Source organism: Triturus cristatus, chromosome 5_2 (assembly GCF_964204655.1).
Source record: "Triturus cristatus chromosome 5_2, aTriCri1.1, whole genome shotgun sequence".
Classification (NCBI taxonomy): domain Eukaryota; kingdom Metazoa; phylum Chordata; class Amphibia; order Caudata; family Salamandridae; genus Triturus; species Triturus cristatus.
Window position 1 is genome coordinate 8,169,921 of NC_140588.1, and position 15,716 is coordinate 8,185,636.

At 43.9% G+C, this 15,716-nt stretch overlaps 1 protein-coding gene across 1 annotated transcript in view; it reads left to right on the top strand.

Annotated features, from left to right (window-relative positions):
- DNAH5 (dynein axonemal heavy chain 5) overlaps positions 1–15,716 on the top strand; it is a 5,853,083-nt gene that overhangs the window by 2,000,914 nt on the left and 3,836,453 nt on the right. The gene's annotated exons all lie outside the window — the stretch shown is intronic.

Here is a 15,716-nt window from a genome sequence, read left to right on the forward strand (position 1 = left end):
CAGATATATGGCTCTCTCCTCACCTCTCTCTAACTCTGGCACTGATTTCAGCTGCCGTGCGCCAGGCACACACCTTAGCGCTATGTCGCTAAGGTGAGTACCTGTGTCTAGCATAGGTTTTGTACAGAAAGGATATCCTTCCTGTACAAAATACTATGCCTAAAGAAGTTAAAACACTTTTCCCACGTTGTAAGTGTTCTGCACAGTGCAGCACGCATGCAAAGTAGGAAAATAAAGGAGAAATTAAAACATTAATTCACTTAATGCCTCCTTTCAGATTGTGTTAACTTTCGGTGGTAAACCATGTCTACATTTTTTTTGCATCAAAAGGCATGGGTGGTTGCAAAGTAACGCCCATGTACCACCCATATACCGCCCCCTTGTCGCTAAATAGCGCAAACCAGTGCCTTGTGCTGCTTTGCGTTACTTGTAGGGTACTTTCCAACGCAAAGCAAATTTTGTTCTAGAAAGTAGATTGATAAAACAACATTTTGTGCTGGTTAGTGTCACTTTTGTGACGCTACCCAGTTCAAAATGTTTGAAGATCTACACCTTAGTTTCTTATTTAGTTTGCACTTTTCTTCCGCTAGTGCTTCCATGAACCATTTTTTAGTTTGGGCTGGTGGATGAAGACTTTTCCCCTTTGCTGTAGGAGTGTGAGTACACTTTTCTTATTGGTGTGAGGCAAAATGAGTCCACTGCCATGCCAAAGTCAGCGGGGTTTCTTCCCTTGATGACCATAGTTCTAAGGACTGCTTTGTGCACTGAATTGGCCCCAAACTTAATTCTATCTACTTTAATATTGTTAAGGAATAAGCATAAGATTGGGTTCTCACTACCTTTTTCTGCATGGCTGTACTATTTTGTGATAGAAGATTGATTAGTTGCAGAAAGTGATCACTTAGGATGAAAGTGTTTTACCTTTTGAAAATTTCAGGCTTAAAGAGTTTAGTCCAGTAAGGTCTGAGACTTTCTGGGTAATCGAGTGGGAGCTGCTGGATAATCTCCTTTATGACAACGTTTCAAAACTTGTAGATATAGTAAGTGTAAAATGTCTTAACAGGGAATCTCCAATTGTGTTCCTTTTACAATAAGGGCCTCTTTAAGGGGACATTTTCCACAGTTGGTTTAGGATGCTAACTTGGCAAGATGATATTAAGTTCGTGTTGAAGTCACAAGTAAGAAGCCAGCTTGCATGTGAACTAGACGTTTAAAATTCTCAGGTGAACTCTCCAAATTGTTAAAATATATAAATATTAAGGGCAAGATGTGGATCTGTAGATGGGCCTTCCCATGTGAGAATAAATATCCCAATTAGCCAATTTAGTTTTACCTTCAAAGGTGCAACGTTGAAATTAGATTTTATTACAACGTAAATGGCTAATTCACCCTTAGCCTGACCTTCTTCAAATACTCTTGTAGCTATTCCATGGCGGCATTGAAAACACCCACATCATAATATGGCTGGCTGTGCTTGCATGCACCGCCAACATATACTGGCCCAGCTCTGCCCGGCCGGCAATTGTAACGATTGCCGACCGGCAGAAAATCGGTGGACGGACTTTGCGTCTGCCGCGATACCCACAGCCATCATAATATGGCGGGGGGGTCTTTCTCGTTACGATGGCGTGACGGTCGCCACGGCCGGATCGGCAGTGGCGATCGTTACGCCAACGTAATGAGCCCCTATGTTGCTTGAAAAACAAAATATCAAAAATTTGCCAAAATTGCATAACGTCTTCGTCTTGTGACATATTTGCTAGACCATTCACATTTAGGAAAAGACGTCTAGGATGATATTGTGACTTTCTATGAAAAGGTCAATGTTGCAGGGTTTGCTGATACAGCAGCTAATCAAGGGTAGTCTCAGTCCTGTTCTAAATTGTTGCATAATCTAAAACGTCTTCCTGCATCACAAGTGAAGCATATGTTTAAAATCACATTATGGCTGTCTTTGTAAGTGTTATCACTTGCACCAGTAGCACTTTTTAAAACTGTCACAGATACTGGATGAGATAACTTCTTGTCCCTTGTGTTCCAGTGTTCTTTTTGATCCAAGTAATATTACTAGATGTTGATAGTAATAAAGTATCTAGATAATCTGCAGTGAATTCGCCTGACACAATAATTCCCTATCTAGCAAATAAATTGGTTTTACCGTTTCAGTCCTATCCCATGTGTGACCTACGACGTTTCATTTTCATGAGTTGGATCGTGCAGCATAATTTGAATTTCCGAGATGTGCATGCTGACCTCTCAATAGACCACAGTCATTTGAAGATATTTCCTCTATTCAGTAGATCAGACGCCACCTTTGATTTGTATAATTGATAAAAAGTTTATTTGTTTGATGTTACCTTTTTATCAACGTTTTCAGTCGCTAAACTTGAAGAACTATGTGTCTCCACTGGGTGATACCTAGTTTATGATTCACTACGTAAACAGTGCAAACTGATCATTTGAGAAGACAATGATTTGGGAGAGTTTTGTTGTTGCAGGTCTACAGGAAACAACAAATATTGACTTTCAGTTGTACAAAGTGAGTGGTTATGGTATTTTGAGAGGGCATTGGTTGATCCCTATTTGGTTTTGGATAAACATGTCCATGTCGTACGTCAGATGACAAGGCTGTGCCAATGTTGGAATCACAATAATTAATACCAAAGGTTGTTGGCATAGTCTGCAGGCAGATTTTGCCTTTTGTAAGAAATTGTTTTGATTGCTCATTTTAGATGACAACGAGGGAGTGTGGATTTCCTCCCGAATGTTTTTGAGCTGGTGGTATTGGAGCAGTAAATGGTATAGGTTCTGTTGCGATAACTTCAGCCATGGGGCTAGTAAGTGCCAATGTGGGCATTTTTCCTATCAGTTCAAAAATTGGAAATATTTTGGCAATTGCTTTTGTCATCGTCTGACATTTAGATTTTTTTCCACAAGCCAATACCTTGCCTTTCGTAGTCTCTTTAGCTGTCCTTTAGACAGCAGTTTTGAGTTTACATGCCGATCATTGTGTTGAGCTATAAGCAAGGTTGAAGATCCTGTTCAAAGCATATTTGAGTGTTTTGAAGCTCTTATGGGCGAGGTGTCCTCAAATTCAGATGGATTATGCACAAGAACAGACCAAGTTTAAGATGATCAGTGGGCAAAACTGGGGACCCTGTTAGAAGAAAAGTTTAGGTTATCCTTTAATATTTGTAGAGGAATTAGGGATAACATCTGAGGACTGAAAGCTCAACACACGTTTGTTTGCAAGCTGCTGGAAGGGTGCAATCCAAGAGTTGGGGTTTAATGCATTTACTTCCTGAACCAGATTGTTTAAAACATCAGGAAGAGTTACCAGCTTGTTAGTAATTGGGGAAGGGGAGTACATTTTCAGAAGATTCGAAGCTTCTACTTTCGCCCAATGAATTAACTTATGTAACTGATCCAATTTTCTGTCAGTACCGACTATGTGAGTAGTAATAGCATGCAAATAATCAATCTGAACTTCAAGCTTGTCTGATTAAACATGTAACGATTTTACAGTGGTTTAAGGACATTAAGAATGGTAAGCCATGATAGGGTTGGCTATTGTGAATCGTGTTTTTCTTTTGTAGGCTCCTTTGTTAGCAAGTTAATATTTGGTGAACCTTGCTTTTTTTGTCTAAAAGCTATAGGTCAGACCAGACTAGAGTAGCAAGTGATCCTAGAATGCCATAGGAATGGAATTGTCCATGATGTGCAAGTTTTGAAAACTATAGTGTTGTGTATCATTTGGTTGCAATGAATCGATTCTAAAGATACCTTCCCGGACAAAACGGATTCCGTCGAGTCTTGGTCAATGTGTACAGAGTCCTGGGAAACCTCATCATCCAAAATCCATTTGTTTTCTGGGTTGGCTAATATCAATTATGAGACATTTGCCATAGATTAAGAATTTTGAAAATATGAAACTAAAGTAGTATGAGTAGAGGATGTCATTGCTTTGTTATCAGAGGATCCTTCATAAGTATCAAAAAGATCTGTGAAGGTAGACTTAGGGTGTTTTTTCTTTTTCTTTATTTAATGGAAGTATTGCTGTGCATATATGCCTGACCTCATTAAAAGCCTTCTGTAATAGTCAAATGAGGAACGGGAGGGGCAGCACCCTCCGGTAATAATATTTGGAAGATTTGGGCTAAGTTGTCACAGAACTTACATTTCAATGCTAGGAGATGCTGTACACTATCACAATGGTGAACAAAAAAGTCTGACCTCACTTTTGGAGCCAGGGAGGCCAGACCAACCATAGGCCTCCTTCGAGCATCTCCACCATGCTACAGTCTGCACCCTGTTCCCATCTGTGTAACCCCAGCCTCAACCACACTCCCCTCATAGCTTCCACCAACAGGCAAAATCTTGGAGGCTGTGGTGCTTGAGCCATGAGCAGAACAGCAGGAGGTGGGCAGTTGGGCACGAGGGCTGCCTGCGACTGTCTGAGAAGCCTAGGTTTCAGCATATGCACCCAACTGCCCTAGCCGCGATGAATTTGGGCTGGCCAGAACAATGGAAAACATTGTCTGCCTTTCAGAAAGAGGACACTGCTGACAGGCGCACAATAGATATCATATAATTTAATTCCAGTCTTGCATCTTTTTGTCTGAATTAGTGATTTATAAAAAAACATAATTATCCAATTGTTTATGTACATCTCATACCAGCTTGCAGCCGATTGCTAAGATTTCTCAATTTCTGTAATCATGGAAACAAAACGATCACACAGAGTGGTAAAGCAGGAGTCTTCAGTTTACAGCCTACTGCCCCAGGATCTTGAGTTGGCAATTTAACCATAAGAGCAAAATCTACTCAGAGAGGGAAAGGTGGCATACACTTCTGAACACTTTAAGGGGTATGTTTTGTAAATTCCTCAATGTAAAACTAGCCACAAGTGTGAAATCTGAAATCAAGGATGCAGACCGCATACTGTAATTTGATTCAATTTAGAATATATTGATCATTACACCATGCAGGTCCTCAAGAAGGTTGTAATGTGTACATTGGAACATCCTGGCAGCCCTTGCAGCCCATACTCGCACATTTCATGGCATGTGAAAATCTTCACTGAGACATATAGCCTAAGCTTGTTGATTGGCTCCCAGGCAACCATAAGCCCTCCTCTCACACCTGCCCAGGTCCCTTAAGGGTTTGTGAGTAAACCTCAAAACATTCACCTCCATTTTGTGAGCTGCAGTTTCCCAGTGCCACAAATTGCAGTGAACCAGAGACTAGGAGGTGGTGAGGAGGCAGACTAGTGCTATCTCATTAAATAAAGAAAAAGAAAAGACACCCTAAGTCTACCTTCACAGGCCTTTTCCCTTGCAGGTGATTGCATCATTTTTAACTGTTTTGCTTGTGGTTGTTACAGTTTAAAAATTGAATCTTTTAACCTGCCTGTGATTGCATCATTTTTTCACCTGTTTTATTTTTAGAAACGTGTTTTTTTATTTGTCTTGACTGTTTGACTTGACCTACTGAATTGTGGGATTTGCTGTCCAAAATTATTTATTTCTCTCACATTGCCTGTGACTACCTGTTTTTCCCTCCTAATTTCTCCTTTGCTCTGTGCTCAGACCTGTATGCTAAGCAATCCACCCCCAGCTCCCATTTTGTGTTAGCAAGTGAGTCAAACCAGATCCCCCATTTCCCCTTTAGCAACAGGGATATTCTACATCAGAGAGTGAACAGAGGGTGCTCTGAGACAGTAGTAATCTGCTGTGAGCTGTTTAAGCTGTGTTTTTAGGGACTGTGCACTTGTTTTTTGGCTAGGAGATTGAGTAAAGTTTTATACAAATAATATTGTTAGAGGGAAAAGTTTGTTAGGCCCTTACCTGCAGAGGTCCAAAGTATGGATTGAGCCTGTGTCTCCTAGGAGATTCTGAATTGAGGAACAGCTTTCCAGCCCCCCCGGTCAGCAGCCTAAGCTTGCTGATTGGCTCCCAAGCTTCCAGGCAACCCTGAGCCCTCCTCTCACTCCTGCCCAGGCCTCTTAAGGGCTTTTAAGGTGAATCCCAAAACATTCACCGCCATTTTGTGAGCTGCAGTTTCCCTTTGCCCCAGATTGCAATGAACCAAAGACCAGGAGGTGGTAGGAGGCAGACTAGTGCGGTCTTTTTCCTGAAATTTAAAAACTATTTTCCCTACCCGTGATTACATCATTTTTAACCATTTTGCTTGTGGTTTTTACAGTTTAAAAAATTACGTTTTTAACGTTCCCGTGATTGCATCATTTTTTCACCTGTTTTGTTTAGAAACTTGTGATTTTTACTTACCCGTGACTGTATGATTTACCTGTTGAATTGTGGGATTTGCAGTACAAAATCTGTTGGGTTTTTTCTCTCACATTCCCCCTGACTACCTGTTTTTCCCTCCTAATTTCTTCCTTGCTCTGTGCTCAGTCCTGTATGTTAAGCAATCCACCCTCAGGTCCCTTTTTGTGTTAGCAAGTGAGTGAAACCATACCCCCCTCCTTTCCCCCCTTAACAACAGGGATATTCTACATCAGAGAGTGAACAGAGGGTGCTCTGCGACAGCAGTAATCAGTTGTGAGCTGTTTAGGCTGTGTTTTTTAGGGATAGTGCACTCGTTTTTTGGCTAGGAGAGTGAGTAAAGTTTTATACAATTCATATTGTTAGAGGGAAAAGTTTGTTAGGCCCTTACCTGCTGAAGTCCAAAGTGTGGATTGAGCCTGTCTGTCTCCTAGGAGATGCTGAATTGAGGAGCAGCTTCCAACTCCCAGGCCAGCACACCTTCCCTGAGTTCGCAGGAACCTTATATAGTCTGCTATTGGATGCTATATGTGGGGACTGATTGGTGGTTGCATCTGGTTTTTCTATTGGATTAGGGTTAGTGTTCTCATTGGTTTGGTATTTGAGGGTACTGATTGGTTCCTGGGTCAGTGATTCTATTGATGTAGGGCTTAGGGTTGATGATCTGATTGGTGGATAGGTTTATGATTTTGGATTAGTTCTTGGGGCTGGACTATCTATTGGACATAGGCCTTAGGGTTATTGGCTGCTGGGACGAGGGTTGGGACTTGGGCTAGGGTTAGGCTTTCTATTGGATATAGGGCTTAGAGTTTCCTGTGTGATTGGCTGCTGGGACTAGGGTAGAGACTAGGGCCGAGGTAAGGCTTTTTATTGGATATAGAGTTTAGGATTTCCTGTGTGATTGGTTGCTGGGAATAGGGTTGGGATTTAGGCTTTCTATTTGACGTAGGGTTTAGGGTTTTGTGCCTGATTGTATGCTTGGACTAGAACTATGATTGGTTGTAAGGTCTTGTTCTCCTATTAGTTGTATGGCTTAGGGCTAGTGTTGTGAATGGTTAGGGTTAGCTCTAGGGATCCCATTGGCTGAAGGGGTCACCTGATTACTTGGGTTATATGAGGCCAGGGCGTAGGGTGTCTCAGCCCGGGTTTCAAGGATAAGGGCAGAGAGGACAAGGGTGAGTGCCTTTTTGAGCCTGTTCGAGACTGGCCAGGACTAGGGCCAGAAATGCTGTCCAATTTCATATACACCAGTACCCACCCTACACCACCCACATTCACAAACAGAGTAACACACTCACACCACATATACTCCTCTCATTTACTACAAACTAACCCTATACAAAATTCTGTGTCTCAGCACCCACTACAAAGCCACACAAACCAGTTTGATACCTTTCTATCCCAGCTACCACACATTTGCACCATCACCTACAAACAGTACACAACACTATCCTATACTACTAGCCAATCCACTAACACAACCCAATTCCACACCACACAAAACTCTATTCCAACCAGACTCACACTCCCTGCTCTAATTACTCCTATAAGACTCATTTGTGTCACTAATAAACCTATACTCAGCCTTCCATCATTTCTCCAACTAACACCCTCCTCTTCTTCCGACCCCAATAAAACAACCACACAACATCCACACTCAACTGCATCACACCTAATACCTCTTACAGCAAATAAGTCTAAGACAAACACTCACAATTCTACTTCACCCCCTCTTACACACAACATAAACTCTACTCACAAACACATCACCACCCCCTAAACCCTACAACTTTCACTCACAAACAATACTTTACATACAAATTCTTCTCAGAAAACAAATACATCAGCACTTCCTTTCAGTACTCCTCAAAAACAAAACTTATCACTCACACCAGCACAACAAACTCTCTCAAGCGCAACATCTCATAATACTTACCATCACAAACTCCAAACATACACCCGCATTTCAAATTACACAAATGAACAAACTCCAATACCAAGCTTTCGCTCTTTCACCACACCCAACACAAATACAGCATCACAGCAACTCTCTTTTAACTGCCTCTCATCCACTGGACAATTTAGAACCTTACTACATGACCCACATGCTGCACCAACACCCCTAACTCATACATCTTACGTAAACAAATAAGCACCGTGCCTCAACTCACAACTTCGCTTTTCCATGTTTACTGCACACCAAGGTTACACCACAAAAACAACACAGCACACCAACTCACTCTCAAACACCGTCTCCACCACCTATGCACACAGACCCATCAAAATGCCTTTGTAGCATGCTGGACAAAGAACACAATACAGAAAAACTACATGATTGCTATACTCATATACCTAATACCCACACTAAGGACACACCAGCTGCAAGCCCACAAAATACTGCTCACTCCACTACAAAACAAAGTCACACTATCTCCAAAGCATATTCGCTAAACAGTCTACTAATAAATGCTCGATCTCACTCTAAGAACAAACATCACATCCACAACCTTCTCACTGACTCAAAACCAGACATACTATTCATTATTGAATCATGGTTGGGAGATGATATGGTTCCAGTTCTGCATGAAACGATCCCTCTTGGCTATCAAATGATCACCCAAAATCGTAGCTTTTGTGTTCAGGCAAACATTACATATCACAAAAGTTGACAATGTCTCCATAAAAAATTGTGAGGCCCTTTTCACTAGATGCAATCCTACACCATCTTCCTCCTGTAACTTCCTGCTCCTTTACAGACCCCACCAAGCAAGGCAACTTTCCCAGATGTACATCTAGACACAGTTTCAAACCTGATAAAACTTCACTCCAACCTATATGTTCTGGGTTATCTCAACATTTGGTTTGACAAACCAAATATGCCCTATCCAAAAACAATAATCGCTGACCTAGAAGCACTGAACCTGCATCAGATCGTCCATGAACCCACACACATCTCTGGTCACATCCTAGATGTCATTTTCGTGAATACAGAACTAGTTAGCTTTCAAACAATGACTCCGGTCACGTGTTCCAACCACCATTTGATGCCTTACAGCATAAAACAACACTAACCGACGCACCTAAAAACACCTTACATGCATCCACCTATCGTCCTTGGAACGAACTTAGTTTGGAACACTTAGAAACAAAACTAACATCCAGTATAGATCTAGAAACAAATTCTGTTAAAAAACTATATGAGTGGCTACACAAAGCTTTTGCTATCCTGATACCACTAAAAACCACACAACAGAACAAAAGAAAACAAGCATTTTGGAGAAATACAGAGATAAAAGAGAAACACCTAGTTAGAAAGCTGACATGTGCCTGACTCAAAACTCAGAATATACAAGTAAGCTATCAAAAAAGTGAAGGAAAAATACAATTCAGACAAAATTCAAAATGTTAAATGTGCAAATAACAAATTCTTTAAAATTCTCAATGAATTTTGTGAACCAAATTGCCTAGAGGAAGCTCATACACGGCAAAAGCAGACACGTCGGACTCATACTTAAAAAAGAGACAAAGAATCAGCACTAACCCTTTTACAAAGCTACAATCGAAGAATACTCTAACCCAGCCTCTCCATTCCTCCAACACACTTCACACAATGAATTTTATGGACCTGGTCAGAGCAAGCAGACCTGCCGGGAGCCCTTCTGACCTGTGTCCACCACAAACCTTCAAGACAATTCTTCTAAAAACCTCTGCTGCCACTCCAGTAAGAAGAATCATCAACAAGTCCTTAACTACCGGAATATTTCCAGAAGAATTAAAAAAAGTCATACATACGCCTATTACTGAAGAAACAAACTTGGACCCTGTAGTAGAGTAGGATCTGCTTCACATGGGTACCCCCACTTTTTGCTGGTGTTTTCACTGTTGTTTTACCTTAGTCTGGCTGTGGCCCTGCTAATCAGGACCCCAGCCTAGCTGCTTCCTCTCTAAAATGGTTTCCATGTACATTAGGTACATTTCTAATTGGATGCTGGAGTGCCTTATAAGCCCCTAGTATATGGTATACAATGTACCTAGGGCATAGGTACCTCTGAGGCCTACCAGGGGCTGAAGCATGTATTATGCCACCCCTGGGAAGCACTCCAAAATGACACCACAGGTCTGCTACTGCAGCCTGGGTAAGGTGGTGCTTGCACCCCTTACAGTGGTATAGGCTACCTATATCACTACCATTGCACACACATATAAAGCCTATAAGTCACTCCTATGGCAGGCCTAAACAATCCTGAAGGCAGAGTGATTGGTTTTTATGTGAGAGGGTGCCCCTGCATGAGCAGAGCCCCTCGAAGTTCCTCCTCTGATGCTGTTTGTGGCGCAGCCTGACCATATAAGTGCATTATAACCTTGCGGTAAATGCTAACTTTGGACTGGCTGCACGGAAACATGTTGTGTTTGGTGTCAAACGCTTTGGAATACTACCCCCCGCCAGGTCTGGCGGCAGGGGTAGCATTCCACCCTTCTAGAGGGAGAGACATGTTCACACTGGTCTACCCGGTAAAGACTTTCTAGAGCCCTGGCATCACAAAATGGATGCCACTGCCACAGCCACGGGTCTGGCCTCCTGCTGCTGACTGAAACTCCGGCAGGGGAGGCCTGGACAATAGGTTTCCTGTCCCAGGCAGGCAGACAGGCAGATGTGTATTGGGGCTGGGCGGGAGCACTCTCTGGTGCTTTGAAGTCCTGCACTGGGGGCACACTTGGTGTCCCTGTGCATAGTCCAGTTCAAACCGGTTGCAGGGGCCCCTGCTCTGGCGCCAAACTGGACAAAGGAAATGGGTGTAACCACCCCTCTTTCCAAACCCTCCCATAAGTGGGTCCCTAGGGTATGTCCAACCCCCAAACTTTGTATAAGTTTGGGAACTCAGTCCTTATGACTTTAGCAACATATATCCTGGACCTTCAATGTTCTATTTCAACTAGAAGACTGAAGAAATCTCCCTTGGGGTCAAGGAGTGACTCCCCTGCTTGGCAGGCACCAAAGAAGCAACTGTATGGTCTGCAATTCTGAAGCTCCCGCCGGACGCCGAAGTCTCTGCATCCCCAGAGGTGGATTTCCAGACTTTCCCGAGGCTACCCTGTGTCCACAGCAAAGCTGAGGCCTGTGGCTATCGTGGGTGACGTGGAACCGTGACCCCTGATCTGTTGCTGATCCATCATCTTCCTGGTCTTCCTCGAAGTTGTGCTTTGCGCTCCGAGTAGCCCCAGCCTTGAGCACCTCCTGCACTGAAGATTTCTGGCCTCCACTCCACGAATGACCCGTGGGCCGGATTCAAGTGCTACCGCTCGAGGCTCCTTCGCGATGGTTAGCCCGTTGGCTAGTAGGTCCCGACGAAGGCAACTCCTCTTCTGATTGGGCTTTCCTGGTTGCTCCAGACGTGCCCTGACTTACCCTCGCTGGGTGAGTCCCCCAGACCTTGCTGGTCTGCACCAATGTCCTTTTTCTATTTCCAAGTGACTTGCCGTTGCCAGGGGCTTGTTGGGTTTAATCTGGTCGCCGACACTGCAGCACTCTACAGACTTCCTGGGACAGCTCGAATCCAGCTCTCCGGGTCGTCATCGGCACCTCCTGGACCTCGTGGCTGAAGAATCAAGACACCTGTCAACTCACCTGAAGCACCCGACATTGAACTATCGTGCCCTGGGTCACTCGTAAGTGACCCAGACTCTTTCCCCTCTGCTTTCAGGTTCCTTCCATCCTAGATCCGGGCTTGGATCTCTCCGGACACTTCTCCTCTTCACGGCAGCAGCACTTCCTGAGCAGCTTCCATTGAAAACAGCGACGCGACCCGACACGATTTAACACCTATGCACCCGGCTTCCCTGGGTGAGGTAACTCGAGTACTCTGGTGCTCCCGTGGGTGTTGGCCCTAGACACCTCTAAATCCAAAAGGGTTCGCTCGTAGTCATCCTCTAAGTGTCCTTAAACTCTTAATTTCCAACCACGACTTTCCCCATAGAAGTCAACTGCGATTTGCGGCTGTGTTCTCACACTGCACGTGTCCCCCGTGGGTCACCTGTGTCACTACCTTGGGTGGTCCAAGCACTTCTACAGGCTCTAGGCCTTGTGTCTAGTTCAGTAGTGGTTCTTATACCACTTTATTGGTATATGGTTTGGTACGCCCCTAGGGCCCAAACGTGTATTTGTGCTTTTACTGTTGAATACTGACTTCTAATTTAAGTACTTCGAACTCCAGCCTCATAAAGAGACTAGAGGGGTGTGTTTTATCTTACATACATATATTTTAAATATATACCTGGTGTGGTTGTCCTTTCATTTGATAATTCAAGAGATTATAGACTGGTAAAACAAGCTGCTTTACATTCCTTCAAGACTTAGCCTGAAGGCTGTTCTCCATAGCTACCACTAGGATAGCTTTCAATAAAGGTTGTCTTTAACCTATCACCATAGGGGTTGTTTGGACTGATACAAGGTGCCCACTATAACTAGTGGACAGCATATATATCAGGCCAACTTCTCACAGACCCGCTGAACCCTGACTACTACAGACCATATATTGAAGGAAATAAGAAACCTTGGAATGGCCATGGACTCCAAGCTATCGATGAATGCCCAAGTGCACAAACTAGCAAGATCAAGCTTTGTTACAATAAAAACTCTGCAATGAATCTTTCCCCATTTGGGATTTTCACACAAGGTCCAGGCTACCGTCTGCCTTCTTTTGTCCAAGCTAGATTATTCCAATAGCTTCTGCCATGGATCACCTTTAACGACCATGAAAAGGCTACAGCGGATTCAGAACTCGGCTGCCAGACTTCTCTTACATATAAAACTGCAAGACCACATCTCCCCTGCCTTGAAAGCCCTGCACTGGTTACCAGTTACCAGAGGATCCACGTTCAAGCTGCTTTGTATCACCCACAATGTGATACATGGAACGGGACCACTCTTCATCAGGAATAAAATCACCAAACACATCCAACAAAGGAACCTCCACTCTAGAGTGGTACCTCACCTCAAAATGCCAAGATACAAGCAAAAAACAACGGCTGGCACATAATTCTCTGTTCAAGCAGCCAAACTATGGAACTCTTATCCTCACAACATAAGATCCACAGATAACCACCTTATCTTGAGAAAACTCCTCAAGAATTGGCTCTTCCCATATAACCACCATATGCAAACAAACAGAAATATACAGCTGTGGCGCAGAGAAGAAACAGACAAACTCAGAGATGAGGAATTAGGTTGTTTTATTTAAGGTTTTCACAGTCTGTGTCCTTTGGTTGGGGAAAGTTGAGTCACTCGAGGGGGGGAAACAAAGGGTGGTCCTCTTCTTTGGACGCTTGGTAGTCGTCTTCTCTTTAGCCTCAGGGAGTAGGTTTCAGGGGGGTATGCCAGAGACAAACCATACAAAAGAAAGAAGAAGAAATGGAAGGTAAGAACATGACTTTGCGTCCTTTGGCATGATCAAGGAAAAGGTGTGAAGGGTTAAACACCTGATACCATCACCTGTGTTCGCATTGCTTTGGTGCTAGCATTTTACGCACCTCTTCTCGTCCGTGCAGCAAGTGCTGGTGCTTTTGGGTGTTAGGGGCCCCCACCCGTCCTGTCCTTGGAGGATAGTGCCCCCCAGACTGTCCCCAGCCTAGCCTGTACCTTGTTAAGCCACGACCCCTCCTGGGACGTGGCTGGTCTTGTTTTGCCAAATAAGGACTGGCTCCCTCTCTCGGTCCTCTGCTGTGGCCGTCTGCTCATTTTTGGGCTCCGATGCTCCTCCCCTGGTTCCTTGGGCTCCTGGCATCACAAAGAAGGTTCAGACTCTCTCCCGGTCCTCTCGTGGCTCACCTGCCTTTGCTCGTGTTCCCGGTGCTTCCCTCTGCTTCCTTCCACGTCTCCTTTCATTCGGCTATCGGTACCACGTGGTGTCGTCTGCTGATCAGGACGCGGATCCCAGTGCGTGAAGTTCTTAAAGGCACAGTCCTCTTCCCTTTCCGACCAAGACGGCTGCAAATAGAGGAGGGGACAGGGAGAGCGGTAAGGGTGAAAGTGTCCATGGTAGAGTCTGGGTGCTCTGTCTACTGTGGTGACAGATGGTCACAACAGCATATCTCTCGGTATATAAGCATTTATTTCTACTATAGATATGTACCTATATATGTGTATTGCTGTGTATAAACGTGTAGCATACGTACGTTTGAAAAAAATCATATATAAATATTCATTAGTTCGGCTTAACAAATGTACATATTACTGATAGTTACATTATTCTATGTTTTTAACATGTATATAAGTGACTGCATAAATAAGTAAACCTTTTTATCATAACTATTCATCTACAATTGCTTCACTATTGATCTACAAAATAATATCGTTAAAAATAAAAAAACTAATTTAAAGTACAACACTTGAAAATCAGTTTATTTAATGCATTTTTAATTTACATATACTACCTTCCTTTATTCATCTATTTACCTTCCATGTACTTATGGGTCTATATCCTTTTTACTTTTCAATCTATATATTTATTACTTATACTTATTTATTACTTTTCTTCTAATTGAGCATATCCAATGCACTCCCCTATTTTTCACCCTATACCACTCTCAATATATCTCCAGCTCAACTCTCTGATTCACCTCAAACCTCTTTCTACTACTCCCTCCAATACACTAGCCTATTTCTCACCGTATACCTCTATCAATATATCTATTTCCTCCACTCTCTCATTCATCCCAAACCCCATACCACTTTTATGATCACCAGAATAACCCTTTCAAGACTGTTCCCTACTCCACCCCTCTTTACATAATCTCATACCTCTTTTTACTATTCTGAGCCCCAAAAACAAGCCCTTCTAAACCCTCACTCTGACTCTTCCCCCTCCACCTCCCTTTTACTCATCCCGTTCATATCACTGCCTGCCAGCCAGCCAGCTGTCTTACCATTAAGGGAATTCAAGCCCCAGTGTTCCTAGCGGCAGGAGGCGCCGACGCCAGTTACCGTTCCCAGAAGTGCATAAGAGTGCTTGGGGGCTCCCGTGCGCAGGAGCCTGTTCATATCACTGCCTGCCACCTGTCTTACCGTTGGGGGACTTCAAGCCCCACTGTTCCTAGTGGCAGGAGGTGCCGACGCCAGTTACCATGCCCGGAGGTGCATAAGAGTGCTTGGGGGCTCCAGCGGTGCGGGAGGCCTTTCATATCACTGCCTGAAAGTCAGCCAGCTGTCTTACCGTTGGGGGACTTCAAGCCCCAGTGTTCCCAGCGTCAGGAGGCGCCAATGCCAGTTAATGCTCCCGGAGGCACATAAGAGTGCTTGGGAGCTCCCAGGGTGTGGGAGCCCGTTCATATCACTGCCTGCCAGCCAGCCGTTTTACGGTTGGGGGACTTCAAGCCCCAGTGTTCTTAGCACCAGGAGGCGCCGATGCCAGTACCACACCCGGAGGCGCATAAGAG